The sequence below is a fragment of the Schistocerca piceifrons genome, chromosome 5 (assembly GCF_021461385.2).
Source record: "Schistocerca piceifrons isolate TAMUIC-IGC-003096 chromosome 5, iqSchPice1.1, whole genome shotgun sequence".
In the NCBI taxonomy this organism is placed as follows: domain Eukaryota; kingdom Metazoa; phylum Arthropoda; class Insecta; order Orthoptera; family Acrididae; genus Schistocerca; species Schistocerca piceifrons.
The window spans coordinates 182,557,629-182,578,217 of NC_060142.1; positions in this window are offsets into that span (position 1 = coordinate 182,557,629).

Sequence of the window (20,589 nt, forward strand, 5' to 3'; positions counted from 1 at the left end):
AAAAGCAACTGTAAAGGATTATTATTTTAAGCTACCAGAAAATAAAACTGAGAGTATGGCATTCCATGGGAAATATCCAATACGAAACAAAATTTTAATTGAGGATCAAACTTTGGAACAAGTTCAATGCCTCAGTCACCTAGGGAGTTACATCGCTTTTAATGAAGATAAGGTTGTAAATATTACATTACAGAGATATTATTGATTATGTGTCACTATATGCATAACATTAAAAATACACGAGGAGACATGAAAATAATACTAGATCAGGATCGATCTACCTGCTTCATGGTAAGGCATTGTAGTTGTGTTATAAAATATTAGATAGGAGGCTGAGATGAAATTTTTAAGAGAAGTCAATTGTTGCATTACGTTGGACAGTATTCCTAATTAAAACCTTAGACCAGAAATGAATAGTTATGCGGTAAATAATATAATAAGAGATCACTGATAGAACTAGTGGATACATCTGGACGGTTCGAGGATTCCTATGATGCTCTCACAATTCAAATGCGAAAGAAAGAGAGTCTTAGGAAGGACAGCTAAGAGATGAAACAGAGCAGAAAAGACCGAGAGGCCTAACATGAAAAAGGCAGAGGAAGAAGATGTTCGAAACTGGAGAGTATGTCTAATTTGGGAATAGCCCGTATGACAACACTTCAAGTGCACTCGATGTAAATATGATCTTTAAGGCAAGATGTTAGTGACAGAACTTTTAACTGAAAAAACCGTAATTCTTGCAGAGGAGCTTCTGATTTGTGCAGCATTCAGTATTGGAATACTTCAGCACTTGTAGGTGATACTTATCTCCTGCCGCAAGCGAAGACGACTATTTATCTGTAATTCTCCCCGAGGTAAATATTTAGGTTTCCGACATTGGAAGTAAACACCTGATGATTCCATTTCGTAGAGATTTTTTATTCCCAGTATCGTACTGTCCTGAAACATGTGGGATTGTTGGTTACGAATGGCTACAGTGTGACCAAGATTCCTCAAATAATTTATTTTTATGATCTTCAAGAATGGCCATGGACTTCGAAAATCTCACAACAGATCACATGCAGACCTAATGCCACAATACAATCGAGCTTTCCGGCTCCCAAGTGAAGCTATCAAGACGGCAGACCAAAACTATTACGCGCTTCCAGCTAGCTCTCGGTTGTTGTTCTTTACATCTTTGTAGAATGAATGTTCAGCCATCCCCGTACTGCGTAGTCCATCTAACTGAGATTGCAGTCCTCATCCATGTGCTACCATGACGTTCGCGTCCCTGACAGACATCGCTGCAATTTCTCTAAGACTTCAATCAGACCAAGGAATTCTCTAACCCACATGTGTGACTGACCTATTTCCGCAGCTCTCTACAATAGACCTGTAGGTATACTCTGCTTCTGCAAGAAGCGGATATTCAGTTATAAGTCAAAGGATCCCACGTGAGAATATATGATATTGGGGCTACGTTGAATGTATGATTGCAGGAAGTGTGGTACTAAAGTAATTTACAGTCCCTAATCTGTATATTGAGTTCTGTATACCAAGTCCGTCATTACCTACATCAGGGGTCAAATTATTAACGCCAAGGGCCAATAAATAAATTGTCAGTGAGTTCTCTACCTGTCTACATGATTCCTACCATAACCCCTTATAAAGGCACATTTGCATGCCGAGCGTGAGTTTCCTCGGAAACGCGAAATATTAATTAAATAAATAATCAGTGACAAATAAATAAAGCCTATGGCACACAACTGCAGCGCTATGTCGATGATAAAACAAAAGCACAATTACGTTACTGTTATGTTTGATTAAGAAAAGTGGAGCTCTGGTTGAAGTGGTGCGAGAAGCACATATTTTATTTTATTGTCTGGCACACCGCCATATTTCATGTATAGAAGAATACTGCGAGTTGCAACCACACTAGGCACTCGATTCTGTAAAGAATTTATATTTATAAAAGTAAGTAGGATTATGAACTGTAGGCTTATTCATTGAATATATCTGATTTAACTAACTGTGTAATTTTTTTATGTTTAGTAGACAATCACCTCTGTACGACGTATTGGCATGGCTGGCAAATTATTGTAATATTGAGATTTAGATTATGAGTCCGCACCTACCGCAGAAGTCTTTGGAAACGATTTAATTACGAAGTCCGATTATTCAGTTTTATTTCACGGTCAACTACGAGTAACATTGCCTTTACGAAAAAGCCATTGTCAAGCGTCTGATACCGAATAATTAAACGTCCACGTTCCAGATAAGCAAATACAATTGCAATCACACTCACCATCATACAGATAGAATAATTAACATATTTAAAATAACATTTTTTTATTTATTTTATATTGGCGACTGCGTGTCGGACTTGTTATTTTGTCATTTGTTACATTGTTCTCTTTGTTTCACGTAAAAAATCAACTTTCTGGACCTGGACGTCAATGTATGAGAGATAACAAAATCTGAAGATATTTTCCAATTCTGAAATTTTGCGGGAAGACGCAACGAAACTTCCAGCAAAATAAGGTAAGACGCAGCATCTTTGCATTGGTAGGCTTGACCAGACGTATAATTCAGTGTATTAGCTTTTCAGTAAATTCTGTAGTGTTTCTTTTCTGCATAACAGTTTCAGTGATTAATTTCATTCTCAGTACTTTTCCCTAAACAATAACGTATGCAACAATACCAATACACGAGTGTACAATATGGCCGACTTCTGTACGATATCATGTAACATGGCCAGCAGCCATTACCAATAATCTCAAATTCAGTTTATATTTTTAAATTAACAGACAGCCATTGTTGCTACGAGCGATTCATGCTCAACTACATTTTATTTTAAAATCAGTGTCAAAAATTTTCTTGAAACATATATCACGTGTGGCATGGTAATAACCAGAAAACAATACGCAAAAATGGAACAGCAAGGACGTACTATTCAGACGCAATCCGACTCGGACGTGAGACAAGTGTTAGAAAATGACTTTACGACAGCAACTGGTAGTGACGATTCATCAAACATTGACGCAAGTGTTGACGAAAATTTTGACGATAGGCCGTCCACTACAAAAATTTCAAAATCTCAATCAGAGCCCATGTTAATGCATGACGTCACGTCTAATGACGCGGCGGGGGCAGAGACCTTGCAAACGGTAAACATTGCCGACATGTTACAAATGCTAATGAAACAAAACGCCGAAAACATGTCAACCTTAAAGGCACAATTAGAGACACAAAATGAACAGTTAAAAACACAAAATGACGAAATCAAATCTGATCTCATAGCAATCAAGATAGGTAATGACACTTTATGTAAGCGTGTGGAACTTATAGACGCCACACTGACCAAACAGATGACCGAACTCAGTACTAAATTTTCCCAGCTCAATACGAGACAAGAAAAGACTACAACTGACGTAGCACTTTTACGGACACAAGTAAAAAACCTTAATGTCACGTGTGAAGTTCTTACTGAACAAATTCAAACATATCCTTCAGTACATGACAATCTTGAAAAACGAATTACTGACGTACAGAATAAATTGGACAATGTTGAACAACACCTGACTGACATCTTACAGTCAGATGCCACAGCTCATTTTCAAAATATTAATAAAGAATTTCATGATTGGGTTGAGAACAAAGACAAACATTTTGATAGATGCTTACGTGAAAATTTACCAACAATTGTGCACGACTCCGTAGCGCAATACATTACTAATAACAAACAGCTGATCAGTGACGCAGTACAATCCGTCACTGCACCCATGAGACAATTCACCGATCAACTACAGTCTGAATGTAACGAAAATATCAGTCAAAATGTACAGTTCAGAAACCAATATACATTCGAGTATGATACACACATTCCGCACACGACAAATACACAAGAACAAAACACACCACGACTACAACACATACCACGATGTGGAAACACAAACACAAGCTATTATCATGGTAAACCACAGCAACATTATCGTAATTACTCGCCAGCTGAACATACCAGTAATTACAGTGGAATAAATCCATATCACAATGCGAAGGAAGATGAAAGCTTAATGAAACACAGGCAATTTCAGATTTTTATCCCAGAAAAACGAACCATTCATCCGGTGATTTTTCTTAAATCTTTTAGTAACGCATTTCCACGCACTTGGAGTGACCGGAAACAGATTTCATATATTGTCGGTTGCATCCAAGGCGATGCAGCTGTCTGGGCATACAGTCAAGCTGACGTATGTACCACGTACAGTGAGTTTGAGCGTGCTTTTCTGAACAAATTCTGGTCGCAATCCGTCCAGGAGCGACTCAGAAGACAAATTTTAGAACCTGAAACTTTTAACAGTAAAAATGGTAACTTACGCAGATATTTTGAAAAATACTTGAACATGGGACATTTTTTAGACGAACCAGTCGCAACGCGTGATATACTCCGAGCGTTGAAGGCCAAATTGCCTTTCAACATTAAAGAAAAACTCCTACATATCCCGGATGACGATTCAGATTATTTTTTAACAGCTTTAGATTCGGTTGACATGTTACTTGAAGATCAGCGCTTCGCGCGGCAAAACAGCAGCCACAATGTTTACACTAGTGGTATGCAAAACATGCAGGCTTGCCAACACAATTCTGGCGCGCCCACAGTTGGATACGCGGTACAACAAAAACAGCAAACTCACATGCCGTCTCAGTACGGAAATCAAAATCAACACGCGTATTCGAATACAAACAATAGTTACAACAGTAATAACATTTCATGCGGCAATCCATACAAAAGGCACCGCGGTAATAACTACAACGGTAACAACGGATACAAAGGTAATAACAAAAACACAAACAGAAATAGAAATAATAATAACTACGAGCCAAGACAGCATTAAGGTTGGACTCGTAACGATCAGTACTTTCATTCAAACTCTGCTTTACCACAGCAGCCACCAGGACAAAATTGGAGCATACCTTACGACCGACAGGTAAGTTATAATGCGCAACAGCAACAACAACTGCGAAAGTTTGGAGATCATAATAGGCAATATCCGAATGTGAATATAATAGAAATGACACCTGATGCACAACCTCAATCTGTGTCAGTACCTAGTACAAATGCTAATCCAACAAACTAGAAACAGTCACTACTTTGCCCCAGGTCGTGGCTGAAGAATTCTTGGGGGGCGACTTCAATGTTAATCAGTTATTTGACACCACACTTGAACAACAGAATAATGATATGCCGAGTAATTCTAAACAAAAACTACCTGTTTTATTTATAAGATACAACCACAATAACAATATATCAGATGAACTTTTACAAGACAGTACACAATGTCGTTTAAACACAAATGAAATTGTTTTAGCATCTACTACTGGTGTAGTAGGTGGGATTCCAACTACTATTATCCTAGATACAGGTGCAGCTATGAGCGTTTTGTCTTTTAATTTCTATAAAAAGATGTGTGAATTGGAACCTGTGCCTGAGTTTCCTGCCCAAAACTGTAAAATAACTACTGCACTAGGTAATTAGTCATGTAGGGTTACGAAGCAAGTTTTTGTAAACGTTAAAATAGGTAATGGAACCGTACAATGGCCATTCCTGGTTGTACAAAACCTTGTGACAAATTGCATATTAGGAATAGATATTATGAGCGAGAAGGACTGCATTATAGACTTCTCCAAAGGTAAATGTATTTTAAATGATAAAGGCAGTGTAATTATTATTGATTTGGACAGGAGAACTCTAAAGCATGACAAACACTGTACAGGGTACAAGGTTCAGTTAGTACTTGACAATGACATTCAAGACATGCAAACACACTCATCTGACACAGAGCTAATGGACTTGAAAACATTGCTTGATCATAAGGTAAGTGAAGCTACAGCTCTCAGTGTACATGAACGTATAAAACTACAGGAAGTGTTATCCAAATATTTACCGGTACAAGTTTTTACCAAACGATTAGGTGTTATCAACACGTATGTGTACAAGATTGAAGTTAAGCCTCACAAGATCTTCTACCATAAGACATATAACGTACCGTTATCTCAACGACCTGCTGTGTGGCAAGAATTAAAACAAATGTTACACTGGAAGGTCATAGAACCATCCACCTCACCTTATTGTAGTCCTCTACTTGTTGTCAAAAAATCAAATGGAAGCATTAGGTTAGTGTTAGACGCACGAGCTATTAATGAAATAATTTTACCGGTTCACACAAAACCTGAAAATTTAGAAGAGCAATTACAGAAATTTCTAGATGCAAAATATTTTTCCACAATAGATCTCGCTAATTCGTTTTGGCAGGTGGGTATCACTCCTGATTCTCGGAAATATACTGCATTTATGTTCGGGGGGCGAACCTATCAGTTTTGTGTTCTACCCTTCGGACTGAATGTCAGCTCTGGGGTATTCATTACAGCCCTGGATACCGTGCTTGGCGACGATTTAGTTGAGACAGTCACACACTATGTAGATGATATACTGATAGCTACACAATCTTGGAATGAACACGTTGACACTCTTCAAAGAATTTTAAAAAAATTTGCACAAGCTGGAGTCACAGCCAACCTAAGAAAATCAAAATTTGGTTGCAGTGAGATAAAGTATTTAGGACATATCATTAATTCACAGGGCATACGTCCGGATCCCAGTAAATTAGATGCTATCAGAAACTTTCCTAGCCCTCGAACTAAAAAGCAGTTAAAATCATTCCTTGGGCTATGTTCATTTTTCAGACGTTTTTTGCCACAACCACTTTTGAACAGTAAACATCTGCTAAATCTACTCAGAAAGAATCAAGTTTGGATCTGGTCGGAACAGTGCCAGAATGACTTTAATACAATTAAACATGCTTTACTGAATGCTAACATATTGAGCCATCCAGATTTCAATTTAGATTTTTGTATGACTTGTGACGCTTCACGTACTGGCTTGGGCTGTTGCTTATTTCAAGTTGTAAAGAATAAAGAGGAGGAACAGATAAGAATTATTGGGTTTGCGAGTCGCACTCTAACTGAATGTGAGCGTACATACTCCACTACTGAGTTAGAAACACTTTCCATAGTATGGGCATTCAAGAAATTCAATTATTATTTATTTGGAAAACATACGGTAATTTACACCGATCACCAGGCCCTGACATTTTTGTTAACTTGTAAACTTGTACATCCTAGACTATCACGATGGGCAGTTACACTTCAGAACTACTCTTTTGAAATTAAGTACATAAGAGGTAAGGACAACACCATTGCAGACACTTTGTCTAGACTTCCACAAGGTATGAATGATACCAACAGTGACTTAGAAAATATAAATGACTACAGGACTCTCTTAATGCAAGACAAGCAGTATCACCAATATTATATTGATATGTGCAGAAACATGGCTGAATTACAAAAATCTGATCCTCACTGGTATAAGATAATAACATTACTGGTAGAAAAACACAATCATCCTTTGACTAAGTATTACAAGTTACACAATGATGTGTTATTTTACCGCCGACATCCAAATGCTACTAACTGGTGTGTATGCATTCCCAAAGAGTCTGAACGTAATCTAATTTGGCACACACACTTAGTTTGGGGTCATTATGGGACGAAAAAGTGTTTGGCAAAGCTCAGTACATACTGTTAATTTAGCAATATGAGAAGAAAAATTTACAGGGAACTAAAAACATGTGTCATATGTCAAAAATCAAAACCTCAGAATTTATCCACAAAAACAGATTTACATTCTATTTTACCTAGTAAACCCCTGGAAATTCTGTGTACTGACATCAGTGGACCGCATCCAGCAAGCTCTGGAGGCGTCAAATATATCTTAGCTTTTTACGATATATTTTCTAAACATGTAAAACTTTATGCTTTAAAATCCGCCACTGCAAATGCTATAATACGGAGATTCTCAAGTGATTACCTGACGCACGTGGGAAAACCTAAAGCAATTCTATCAGATAATGCAGCATACTACTCTGGGTACAAATGGAGAAATTTCTTGAAGGACAATAACATTAAAAGTATATTTATTTCGAGGTTTAGTCCACAATGTAACGCGACTGAGAGACTTTTCCGAGAATTAAATCGATTCATGAGGACCTATAGTTCATCAAAACATACTAATTGGGTGTCCTACCTAAGTCTTTTCGAAGACGTACACAATAACTTAAATATTTACGATACGAATTACACACCTAACGAGATCATGTTCAATTGCAAACAGAACGATCAGTGGATAGAACCATTACCTAAGTTGTCAGACAAGGAAATCACACCTGAACAGAGAAAATAAAAGAAGTATTGACTACATTGACACATCACGCACAAATACGAAACAAACATCACAGAAACATAATAAAAAGAAAACAAAAATTCGAGGTAGGAATGCTTGTACTACTTCGTACTCATCATAAATCTGTAGCACTCAAACGACGCAACGCTAAGTGGCGTCTGCTATATGAAGGACCTTATATAATTGTTAACATACCGCATCCTGGTGCGTATCTGTTACAACATCCTAGAACTAACAAAATTATTGGGCTATACGCACACCGAGATCTTAGAGCATTTCATGCTGAATAATGTCAAAGTCGTACCCATCAAAATATTGCTAAGCAACTCGAAAAACTCTGTTGTTACAACACAGATAATAAGTAGTATAGAAATTTTCATTTCAGCGGTTCCAGTGACGCAGTTGAAGACAGAAGAACTCTTCTTTCAGCGCGCGCCTCCACCTGAAAGACGGAATATTAAAGTAAAATTTATGATTACGTAGCAGTGGATGACATATTAATTTTTCACGGAACATTTGTTACTGAAGGTACCACTGACTTGGTGTGACACCTGACGAACTGACAGACGTCATCTGTGAAGCGATCTTTTACTTTGAGAAATAGATTAGACGCACATCTCTCAACACGAAAAGCATCTATCAGTAGTCAAGGCCACACAGACACTCTACACACACGCACAAAACGCGAGGAATCGAACATTTTCTCTCTCTTACTATTTTGAATATTTATTGAGTAGTGAAAACGCCTGGTCGTGCCTACTGATGTAATGAATGTTGTGTCTAACCTATCTTAATTTCAGATGACATCACAAAAAACATCGATAATATCCCAGCAAAACCGCTAAAGAGGATGTAAATATCTGCAATTCATGTAATCAAATGTGACACAATGTAATAACCTATAGCGATGTAATGATGATGTAAACATGTTTATGTGCAACTATATTATGTTTATGCTAAGAAAATATGTGACGTGTGTATGTATAATTACTTATTTTTTTTAACTGATGTATAGTGTAACTGTTACTATGTAAAAATTTGAACAAAACGAGTGCCAAAAAAACATTGCATAGTGAACCACTGTTCACGGACATTAACGAACATTACTAACTCTGCAACTACGCGGAAACCTATGTGAAAGAAACTGTTAATGCCATTCATTATGCAGCGTATCTATGTGAACGCGATGAACGATTTCCTTGATTAATAACTACGAACATTTAGGTGAGCTATATTCCGCAAAAAACTGAAAATGTGAAGTGCATAATTCGTGCATCGTCTAGTGATATTACTACAGTACCCAACTTCAAGATGTTAACTGGATTAAATGGACACAAAGTGCCTGTCCAGAAAACAACACGACGGGTGGAAGAATTTTGGTTGGAACTTCAGGGAATGAAATGTTCTCGAAATGTGACGGACACTCTTACCTGGACTGTCCAAGGATCGACGCCAGCTATGTGCCGTCCGAGGTTCTGCAACCAAGCTTCCACGGAATGTAAAAAACGAACTGCACGTGGACCAATTACTCGACGGGTCACGTCTGATCTGTAATAAGCAATGCTTTTAGTCACAACGAACTGCATCACTACGACTATAATGGAAATGAGAAATGGACACGCTTATGTATTAATCACGTTGTTATACAACGATGTTACTGTGATCAAAAAACTTTACCACGACGATACTAACCAGTAAAAAATTATTGTGCAGCGGATGAATATGAACTGTAATAACGACACGATGTGTATAGGTCAACGCACCTGAAAAATACGGACATTTTTCTTTGAAGTATTTCAAAACAATACTACGTAACTAAGAATATTCAACAATCTAAGTTGTATTGTGTTATAACAAATATTGTAAATTTAAAACTAAGTTACCTGTCATAGAATGTAGTCTTCATATGTAATCTTGGTTGAATATTTTCTTTGTGCAACGACTGAAAAACGCGCGCACACGAACAATATGATCTGCAATACTGTGCCGCGTGATCTAACTGTACGATATAACGGCAGTGCTGCAGTTACACAGACGCTTCTGTGCATGCGCGCACTCTATCTGCCAACATAAGAACTTTTACGGCGTACCCGCGTCATTCAAATTTTGTATATAATGTGTATAATGTGTAATGTAAGTCATGTAAATAGTTGTAGATAACTTAGATTTTCTTGTGCCTTTAGGTGAATTGCTCGCCTGCAGGTGTGTCCTTTCGCCTCGCAATTCAGGGGGCAATATAAAGGCACATTTGCATGCCGAGCGTGAGTTTCCTCGGAAACGCGAAATATTAATTAAATAAATAATCAGTGACAAATAAATAAAGCCTATGGCACACAACTGCAGCGCTGTGTCGCTGATAAAACAAAAGCACAATTACGTTACTCTTATGTTTGATTAAGAAAAGTGGAGCTGTGGTTGAAGTGGTGCGAGAAGCACGTATTTTATTTTATTGTCTGGCACACCGCCATATTTCATGTATAGAAGAATACTGCGAGTTGCAACCACACTAGGCACTCGATTCTGTAAAGAATTTATATTTATAAAAGTAAGTAGGATTATGAACTGTAGGCTTATTCATTGAATATATCTGATTTAACTAACTGTGTAACTTTTTTATGTTTAGTAGACAATCACCTCTGTACGACGTATTGGCATGGCTGGCAAATTATTGTAATATTGAGATTTAGATTATGAGTCCGCACCTACCGCAGCAGTCTTTGGAAACGATTTAATTACGAAGTCCGATTATTCAGTTTTATTTCACGGTCAACTACGAGTAACATTGCCTTTACGAAAAAGTCATTGTCAAGCGTCTGATACCGAATAATTAAACGTCCACGTTCCAGATAAGCAAATACAATTGCAATCACAATCACCATCATACAGATAGAATAATTAACATATTTATAATAACATTTTTTTATTTATTTTATTTATTTTATACCCTCCAAAGGGATTAAGGAAAACAAAGAAAGAATAACACGAAATCGAAGGCTTTCAACGACGGTTATCTCGCCTCTCAAACCTTCGCTACTCTCAGAGAAAGAACGAAAATAATTTCAGTATTTTTCAGGACGAGCAAATACTGTCAAAAGTGCTATATCTATGCGAGAAAAATAAATGTTTCTGCTTCTGATTTTGAAATCTGTTTTGGCTCGGGTTTGTCAGAGAAAGCACTGTTGCGTGCAACGTTCTGGAAAGTTGTTTACGACAGTTCTCCGTACAGCTATCGATTCGCCGAGTGAACGTTTGTTACGCGCAACATTAAGTGAAGCTTGTGTGATGTAAGCAAACAGCGTACGCGATGCGATATCGCTCATTAGCCTACATCGTTGGATTCCCTTTAATAGCTTTTTTTTCTCAGATACAGCAACACAAAGCCATTTCTGTGCTTGCGGATAATTCCTTATTCAATACGGCTTTTTCATCTTCCTATACTACCTCCCAACAAATACGAACAGTCCATATATCCCACCCTCCATCTCCTGCACCCTCCCCTCCCTCCTGTCTCTATCCTATTTCTCTCTCTCTCTCTCTCTCATTCCTTTTGTATCGCAGCACGCTTCTTCTCACGCCAATACAGCGAGTGACAGGTCAACAATATTGCGATTCACATGGCCAACAGTATACGGTGAACTGAAACCTCGTTTATTTCCTTGTCAATGTATCATGTGCATAATGATGTGCTTAGCTGTAGTTTTATTTCATAAAAAAAACACTGTAATGTACCGAATTACTTAAGACGAAACCAATACGTTTAATGTATCAAAACATGTCAATGTAATAAAAGAAACGGACTCTATCGAAAGAGATAGTGTCAATTAATGCAACAAAACGTCCGTGTAACATCAGAAACAACAAAATAAAACCTCAGACGTATAATTTATTTGACGTAGATTAAACGTGGCAATTAAGCAATTTACCTAGTGATCCTCAGTTGGAGTAAGTGAACTATTTTCAATTAATCAGATTTTCAATTTAAGCTTCCCCTCACATTGTGTATGTATTCCCTTAAATTTTATAATTATTTCATACTCAGTCCGTATTGAAATTCATATGCTCACAGAGTTCAAACTCGTGATAAAAAATGTTATTCCCAAACATAGCCTATTAATTTTCACTTTAGCGAAAAAACAACACATATGATGTTCTATGAACAGATTTCATTTCTATATGTCAGCCATTATGTCGGTAGCTTTGCAATCACTGTTATGATGTAAATCAAATACAGTCACAGTAAACCTCCTCAGAGAACTCTCATTCAATTTTGACCTACAAAACAGACTGAAGAAATTTATAATAAAACTTCTATCTTGATTACAAATGTTTATTGTATTACCTTATAGCTTACGTTTGACACCATTAAGCTAGTTTCCAAAGAATGTTAACGAAAATAGGATAGCATCCACTTAGAATCACATAACCAATAACGATGAATGAAACATAAAAAGCACACGTCTAGAATCATTTGAGCAGTACCAAATGAAAACAATATGAACACATTAGAACTTACATTTACCTAAATCTTATTGATTTTGAAAGAGATTAAAAACTGTAATAGGCAACTTAATGCTTGTCCACTTTGCACCAATCAAGGATAGGAGAGTATTAATAAAATCTCTGACTCACAAACTTGGGCTATTAACCCTCTATAATCAGCAGCTGTATGTTTGTGCAGTTTGAACCAATCCTGTATTAAAAAGAGTGTTAATAAAATTGCTGACTCACAAACTGAGGCTATTAGCCCTCCCGCTGGAAGTTCGAGTCCTCCCTCGGGAATGGGTGAGTGTGTTGCTTAGTTTGTTGTTAGCTTAAGTTAGTTTAAGTTAAGTTTAAGTAATGTGTAAGTTTAGGGACCGATGACCTCAGCAGTTAAGTCCCTTAGGAATTCTGAAAGGGTACAGTACCAGCCCGACATTGAAAATTGGTACAACATTCTTTGATATTCTTGTCAGAACTACATATTTTTTGTAATAATAACTCTATTTCGCTTAATACACCGAAGCCGGATACCAATGTAGGAAAGAAGGACAATTTATTTATTTAATTGATCACATGTGCACTCCCACAAAATAAATCCCTACATCCTATTTGGAGAGATCAGTGAAATGAATTAATGTATGGTCATATGCTAACCGCAGATAGTTAATGTACAATATATGATTATCTTTGAGACAGTCCTTAGGTCACCTTCGGTGGAACCGAAGAGATGAATTTTGCCCGATCTTTGAGCGCCTGAAATGTGGCTGACAAACCGGTAGCATGGTGCTCCCCCGCCTTGGTGGAGTTGTGAGATGACCTGAAGAACAGCCATGCTTCAACATTCTGGCGCCGGATCTTGTGTTGGTAAGACCTGTCTTAGGTGTGCTCTGTAAAGACAAAAGGGTGGAGAGAATGGTATGCATGTGAAATACTTAAAGAGTAGTTTGGAATAATTATTTCTCTATTTCAGGAACTTTTGGGGCGAGAATTAAATGACAGGCAGGTAATATTAAGGGGATCGTAATATTCTTCAGAAGTGACCAGCGGTCAGAATGAAAGCACGTGTAGCAATAAATTGAAATACTTGCGAATGCTAGTACTAAGTTGAAATACTTCCAAGTGCTAAAGTTAAGCTGAATTACTGGCGTGTGTACTAAATGTTAGAAATATTTAAGAAATGGAGAGTGCAGGACTTGAAATTAGAGACGAACACTTCCACGTGGTGAGTACTGTGTGAGTCTCAATCTGTGTGAGACAAAGGATAAAGAGAAGTACTCGTCCAAGGTATCAGTTGAGGTCTCGCATGTGTGATGACTGTGATCTTAATACTACTTTGCGTGTTATGTTTCCGTGTGACGCTAAATTCAAACTCTAATACTCTGAGAGAGCAGCAAGGTGAGTCAGCCATCTATCCAGCAACGCCACTTGGCTTGCATTGCACAGGAAGACGTGAATATATCCTCCAGAGTTCGTAGTATCGTAGTAGGAAAGAAAAGTTACGTAGTGCGGCAGTGTCGTGTGAAACTGGGATGAATACTAATTGAAGTGGGAAAGCTGAAAGTGAAGTGATTCTAACGTTGTGACTATTCTTTGTGATGCATTCTATGTTTCCAATGTGATGTATTTCATGTAATTTAAGTATGTGTGGTTTGCATGGAAGAGTAGCTAGATGGGTTCAGAGGCAGTGGGTTATTCATATGCCTTTTGTACTGCTCGGTCTGGAGTAAATTTTCCTGATGATGGGTGTGAGAGTCGAAGTGTGAGATAGCAAAAGATCCACCATCCTATCCAGAAAGTGCACTGTATCGTTAGACAATTACGAGACCATAAGATAGAGACTCACCAATGGAAAGCCATGCCCACTGGGCGGAGTCTCTCATGTGTAATTGTTGAATAAATGTAATAGTGTGTTTAGGTTTTCTTTGAATCGTAATAGAATTTATCGGAATGTAAAAAGATAGCGAAAAGAAAAAGATTGGTGGCCTTGTTCTTCGAACAGTGTGTTGTCATGATACCCAGAATTTATAATGTGTGCGCCATTCATATTCAGTGCGATGGCCACGTGTTGGTTAAAGCCGTTCGGTAAGAAAGAAAATATGGTATTGCCAGAGCGTAGTGAACAATCAGAGTTGTGTAAATTTCCAGTAGTCAGATGTGCTTTATCCGTTTCCGTTGCGTAATATTTAAACAGGAGAATAATTTGTAGCTTAACTGGGGGTACTAGAGTTAATAATCAGTCATTGATGTTTTCTCGAAAAATAATAATAAATCCACTCGCTTGGCAGATCACTCATCTTGCAGGCCTGACTGCTTGATGCCACAGTATGAGCAAAGCTTGTGGGTACCTCTCAATTCATAAACTTCTGAACGCGTTTTGAGGCTGTTAATACATATTAGAACTGAACAGTGAAACTCACAAACGACGTTGTACCTTCCATTGTAGTTTCCGTCTGATGAGAACTCCCAGAGGAAAAACTTCATGTTTCTTATTTTTCAGAAGGGCGAGTATTTTTTTTTTTTTTATTTCGCTGTAAATTTTTGTTACTCCGTGGAGCTCTAGATTATGTAAGGGAATTTTAAGCAGCGGTGATTGGTAGAGGAGAAAATAATAATTCTATTCACGTACTTAACTGCTTTGTAAAACTTTTTGTGTAGCAACGGCGCCTCCATCTTGTCTCAAATGTGTTGTTTTGACAAGTTGGAATCTTGGTTTTGCGGCATGTCGGCATAGACCACGTGGCGTATGCCAACCTACCCCTCACTCGCAGTTTTTTCACATAGGTATCTGTTTACATTTTTTAACTGCTTTGATTTACATTTCGTTGAAGGTTTGTAATGAGGAATTACATCAGAAAGACGGAAAGAGCAAAGCATGCTGGTCAGAACGTTAAGAATGCCTTACATGCTCCGATTATCGCCAAAAGAAGCCTAGCCGCCACAGCAGAAGAATTCAACATCGCTGTACGGAATATAGCTAGGCAGCGAGAGAATATGATGCTTCCACTGATGTAGTCCCTAATGTTCTAAATATTTATGAAACTCATAGGAAATGTATCGGCCTATTGACTTTTAAAAAAATAGTTATTTAAGCTTTTGCCTGCGGGCATACTGAACTCCAAGGCCATATATCTAGCCACTACACATTCCTGTCATAATATCAGATTCGCAACTAATGACATACTTAATATTTTGTGTTTCAGGTTTTCTCTCTTGAACAGAAGTTTCTGTTAAGTGAATACCTTAAGAAAACCTAGGATATTTATTTCGGTTTACGCCCGAAGGAGGTTAGATAATTTGCTTTTCAATACGCCACGAAAAATGAAGTTAACGTACAACTTTCTTGGGAGGAAAGGAAAATGGCGGGACCTGCCTGGCATCAGATTTTATCCATGCTGTAATGAGACATTCCGACGCTGAGACATACAATACCTTAAAGGCTGCGGTCTATACAGTCCGTAAAAAAACCTTTCAAAAATTCTAAAGCTACAGTTCCATATCTATAATTTTTTCTCTTTTCAAAGAAATCAATAAATTTAATTTTTTTACTTATTTTGCCACAATCCGGACACCTTAAGCCACATGTCTAGCCAGGGCTACCAGTTTTAACGAAGTAAATGTGGACAATTTCTTCAGTTTGCTTAAAAATATTTTGAATCGACTGAAGTTACAAGCTCAAGATATTTGGAATATGGAGGAAACGGGTATCACAACTGTACAGAAACCAGACAGAGTGGTAGCTTAGAAAAGTCTGAAACAATTTTCGAGGATAACATCTGCTGAAAGACAGCCTCGTAACCCTAGTAACAAGTATATCATCTGGAGATAACGCTAGCCCTCCATTCTTCATATTTACTATAGCAAAACACAAACCTCATTTTGTTCGAGACGCTCCAGAACCTCGAAGGATCGCCCAACACTTATTCTGCTTCACAACCACGACTCGCATTTGTCTATTGAAGCACTTGATTATTGTTGTCCTACCGTTTCCCCCACACTGCTGTCATAAATTGCAGCCTCTGGACCAGTGTGTGTTTGGGCTACTTAAACAATATATTAGTACTGCTTCCAATGCTTGGATGAGTAATCATCCTTAGTAAATGATTTGAATTGATGACATACCTAGCATCGTGAACACAGCTTTTCCGGGTTGCAAAATCCCCATCCAATATCACCGCAGGGTTTAGGGTAAGCGAGATTTTCCCTTTGAATTGTGACATCTTTCATGAAGTCTACTTTCTGGCATCATCTGTCACTAATCGCCTGCCTCCTGATGGTGTCCGAGTGTGAAAGCTGACGTTGTAACTGATCCGCCTCTTCAATGCAGTCCTTCCACCTCGTCCTCCACTGATGCACCTATTCCAAGCACACCTTCATCGTCGTGAATCGTAATACCAGAAGAAATTCGCCATTTTCCAAAAGCAGGCCCACGAAAACTGTTTAACCGTGACAGGAAACGGAGACACACTGCTGTCTTGACAGACACACCTACCAAAAATGTACTGGCAAACAGTAATCAAGTGACAATTAGTAGGCCTATTTTAGAGAAGTTAGGCAAAAAGCCTGCAGTTAAAAAAAAGAAGGGAAAGCATTCTCGGGGTAATGATTGACAAATGATGGAAAAGTCATGTATAATGAGCTTCGCTGATTCTGAGGATAGCCGCGATTTCCCCCTAAGTACAAAAAATTAAGAGGAATATGAGCACAAGTACCCATCATCTCGAGAATGCCAACCAACATAGACTACTAAAGACAAGCCGGAATGTAGTCCAAGAAGGCAATTCGAAGCAGTATCAACTGGAAGACTTCATGTTGCAAATCTGTATCGTGTAAGGATATTGGAAATTGATGGTGATGAAATATTTCTTTGCACAATCGTTAAAGAAAATAAATTTGGGAGATGGCCGGACATTCCAGACACGATCTGGTGTAACAGAAGCAAAATTGTGCAAAAACTAATACCACCAGTTCAAATGAGCAACCGAGCTACTTGTTGATGGATATGAAGTTGTGACTCCATAATTTCGTTGCTATTTTTTATTTTATTATCATCTTTCTGAGTTAATTTATTGTCTTAATTATATTTTAATGTTGTTGCCATTTTGACAGACACTAATACAAAATGTATTTCAACTGAAATATCTAAAAGTAAGAAAGTGTCGACAGCATTTGTCCTTCATATTGTATTTAAATAAAATTGTCTTAGTGACTAACTTGTGTTTATTCCTTAGAACCTGTTAACCATACCAACTTACCCCAGCAAGTATGCCAACTTTCCCACATGTTGGATAAATTGGGATACATGTAACGTTTCAGTAAACACTTTTTTAATCAGTTCAGCATGCAATTTTAGGTGATATTTTCATCATTAATTAATAGCCAAGGGATACCACTATCTGCAGCATCGACCATATAAGCGTAAAGTACTATAAAAAAAAATCTTAAAATAAAAACTACAGAAAACTAGCCCCAGTCTCCCCTGCGAAAATACTTTATTGTAACTGAAAAGAGCATAGATATGAAGGATTTTTTATACTTATTATGTGTATGCATACATATATTTCATTCGAAAATACAGTTGCACACTTCATGAAAAAAGACAAGGCAACAAATACATTGTAGTTTTGGTAAAATAATTAAAGACAATATAAAACAACAGCAAAGAGTGTACCTCTAATTGTCGAGTATAGACAACGACGTTTCAAGCCTAGATTCTTTTTTCTTATTTATAATGCAAGCATATCGTCAGAATTTATTTGACATGTAGCCTTATGGGTTCTCTCAAAGCTGATGATTCATAATTATACATCCACCTTCTTTTATCAAACAAAACCTATACAGCCTTTATACAAGAATTTATGCAAAATGCTATGACAAACTATGGATAACATACATATTTGTGAAGCTGTTGATAAGCGATGAATATGGTTAGGATTTACAATATAGTGTAAATGTTAAAATGACTTATAACAAAAATTCATATTGATGGAGATGTTAATAAGCTATGAGTGTCGTTAAAGTCTATGAGGATCCGTCTCAGGTTTTAACTAGGTAAATTGAGTTTCCACTTGACTCTATTTTCTGTTTCTTCATGTATGTATGTGCTGTACTGTATGCTGTCAACGGGACGAGAGAATTGATAAAAATATTTCACTCCTTTAGCAACTTGGGGGTAGTCTGACGTCAAACAATGCAAGGTAACATTGTAGATGACTGAGTCAAGTCCAGACGTCGCTGGCGCATCTTTGTCACACCCCAATCGCATGTTAAGTTTACTTGTAGAACAGTCTTTAACGTTAAATAATGTCAATGCAACGACTGTAAAAGTAAATTGCTGAAACGTAGTGTCTAGTGGAAAGACAACGTGAAAGCGATGGGATTCACTGATGACGCTGTAGCGCGATGGCAATGTGTTGTATAGACGAGTTTTTGAATGTTAAAATTTGTAAGTTAGTGTAAAATTCCGAATATCATTGCAGGAATACTGCTGCACAATTCCGATAGAAACATCTTTATGTAGGTGGTAAGTTAAGATGTTAGTAACAGCACTTTTGTTATCCAAATGAACTGGATCCAGTTTTCAACGTTTTATGTAAATCTAAAACAAAAAATTTTAGAAATAGCCATGATAATATGTTAATTGAGTGGATTGTATAAATTTTTTGGCAACTGTATTCAAAGAAAAAAGCCAATTTGAATAAATATCTTCTACAGTGATAACAAATCTATGATTCATTAATTAAGCAGAATTAGAAAATTTCCTTCTTTCTTTCTTTTGGAACTACTTCATTAATTTTTTAGCATGCATATTTCATTGTGTTTTTGCCAATTAACGGCGGAGATATGTTAGAGTTACTATGATAACAGTACTATTGAGAGGTACTTGTCTGTTCACTTTTGTTTTTGATGGTCTTAGTGTACCTATTTTAAAAACTGTTTTTTGTCAATGAGAACTTTTGAAATTTTAAATCTCACAATGGAGGGGATAAGTAATACTTTTTGCACTGGGATTTGTAATATTCACTTGCAAGCTTCGCTTTGTAACTGAGAAAGAGAATGTCATCTGATGTGTAAACTAATAGGTCGTGTGTGGTGCAGATATATTTTTATTTATTCAGCTTCCTTAATAAATTAATCTGATGTATTTGCAGTGATAGTAGCAATCCCTTCAGTAGTAAGCTATCACACACTTTATTCCAATGCTCTTTACAACTTTTCTTCATTAACAATTTTAGTATTACGAAGCACAATGTTTACCTTTGGTCCACGTCACCAGTGCACACCAAGTGAAGTGTTTCGCGCTGACCTTTTGAGTTTGGAGATTGAAGTGAACAATACCCAATGGGGCTGTTGTATAGCATGTTTGTAGGCAGGAGACAGTATGTTCGTTACCTTATTCGCCCGATCTACACGAAATTATCGTCATAAATAGCGTCTATGTGAGCAATGGATAGAGGAGAGATTAAATAGAAAGTTTGATGTGATATGTGACTGTGATTCAAGCAAAATATTTTATGTACCTTTCAGTTGATACGTACAGAAACTGTGTTGCATGTGACATTGCTGTCTAATATTTGCTAGATCATTTGTTAGCAATTTACAGCTATGTCTGCTATATCATTCTCAGTTAAAAGCTACTGTCATCACTAAGCCGGCCGGTGTGGCCGAGCGGTTCTGCGCGAATCGGTCTGCAACAGCGCGACCGCTACGCTCGCAGGTTCGAATCCTGCCTCAGGCATCGAGGTGCGTGATGTCCTTAGGTTAGATAGGTTTAAGTAGTTCTAAGTTCTAGGGGACTGATGACCTCAGATGTTTAGTCTCATAGTGCTCAG